The 1590-nt window shown below is 38.7% G+C and overlaps 1 non-coding gene across 1 annotated transcript; it reads right to left on the bottom strand.

The window, feature by feature from the left end:
- Positions 1–357: 357 nt before the first annotated feature.
- On the bottom strand, positions 358–464 carry LOC121205456 (small nucleolar RNA R71). Its single transcript, XR_005900533.1, has one exon. It is a non-coding gene; the product is annotated as a small nucleolar RNA R71 (small nucleolar RNA).
- Between the last annotated feature and the right edge of the window lie 1126 nt (positions 465–1590).

The raw sequence follows: 1590 nt of genomic DNA, 5'->3' as shown, positions 1-1590 counted from the left end.
TATGATTATGCTAAACCTTCTTTAACAGGAACTGAATCAAGCATAGTTTGACCTACTGTAGCTGCAAATACTTTTGAACTAAAACCTAACACTATTCAAATGATACAAAAATTTGTTCATTTTGATGGTTTGCAGGATGAAGATCCCAACACTCACTTAGCAAACTTTTTGGAACTATGCGGTACATTCAAAATTAATGGTGTTTCTGATGATGCCATTCGTCTTTGGTTATTCCCTTTTTCATTGAGAAACAAAGCTAAATTGTGGCTGAACTCATTACCACGAGGGTCAATCACTACTTAGGAACAAATGACCGAAAAATTTCTATTCAAATATTTCCTGTTGGCTAAAACGGCCAAATTACGTAATGATATCTCTTCATTTGTGAATATTGACTTAGAAACTCTTTACGGTGCATGGGAGAGATACAAGGGCTTACTGAGAAGGTGCCCTCACCATGGGTTACCGCTTTAGCTTCAGGTTCAAACGTTCCATAATGGCCTAAATCCTTCGACTCGGTAAATGGTTGATGCAGCTGCTGGCGGAACCATCAATAATAAAACACCTGAAGATGCTTATGAGTTTATAGAGATGATGTCATTGAATAATTATCAGTGGCAAGTCATGAGGACAAAACCAACGAAAATAGTCGGTGTTTATAACGTCGATTCAATCACCATGCTCTCTAATCAGGTAGATTCTTGAATAAGAAAATTGATGGTTTTCTTAGTTCTTCACAGGTTCACCCAGTAATGCAGTGCGAAGCAAGTTGAGGTGGATCAAGCAATTCAAAATACCAATCTTATGGCCACAACATGGATAACGAGCAGTTAAATTACATGGGTAATAATTCTCGATCTCAAAACAATCCATATAGTAACACTTACAATGCAGGTTGGAGGAACCACCCAAATTTCTCATGAGGAGGCCAAGGAAATCAAAGACCACCTCCAGGCTACCAACAACCACCCTACCAACAGGAAAAGAAGCTGAACCTTGAAGTGATGCTCTCAAAGTTTATATCAGTGTCAGAAACTCATTTCCAGAATACTGAGACATCACTTAAAAATCAACAAGTGTCGATCCAAGGGCTCAAAACTCAAATAGGCCAGCTTTCCAAACTAATCACCGAACGACCACAAGGTAGTTTGCCAAGTAATACAGAACCCAACCTAAGGGAACAACTCAACGCGATTAATGTTCAAGATGAAGAAGGATTCGTTGAGCCTGAGCCAGAACCGAGGCAAGAAACTATGGTAAGCAGAGGCCAAAGTGGGGTAGGTCATAATAAAAATAAATCAGTGAATGTCGAATATAAACCTCGTGCCATACCCCAACATGACAAGGAAAGACCGCTCAGATGAACAATTTGGTAAATTCCTTAAACTCTTAAAAAATTACACATTAACTTACCGTTTATTGAAGCTCTATCACAGATGCCAAACGCAATGAAATTTTTAAAGGAGCTTTTAGCAAATAAGCAGAAGTTGGATGAGGCATCGCATGTGGAGCTAAACGCAGTTTGCTCAGTTATTCTGTAAAATAAGCTACCGAACAAATTAAAAGATCTAGGGAGTTCTACAATTCCTT

This window comes from Gossypium hirsutum, chromosome A08 (genome assembly GCF_007990345.1).
Source record: "Gossypium hirsutum isolate 1008001.06 chromosome A08, Gossypium_hirsutum_v2.1, whole genome shotgun sequence".
Classification (NCBI taxonomy): domain Eukaryota; kingdom Viridiplantae; phylum Streptophyta; class Magnoliopsida; order Malvales; family Malvaceae; genus Gossypium; species Gossypium hirsutum.
Note: the sequence above shows the minus strand (reverse complement) of the source record. Positions and strands in the feature narration are given on the sequence as shown.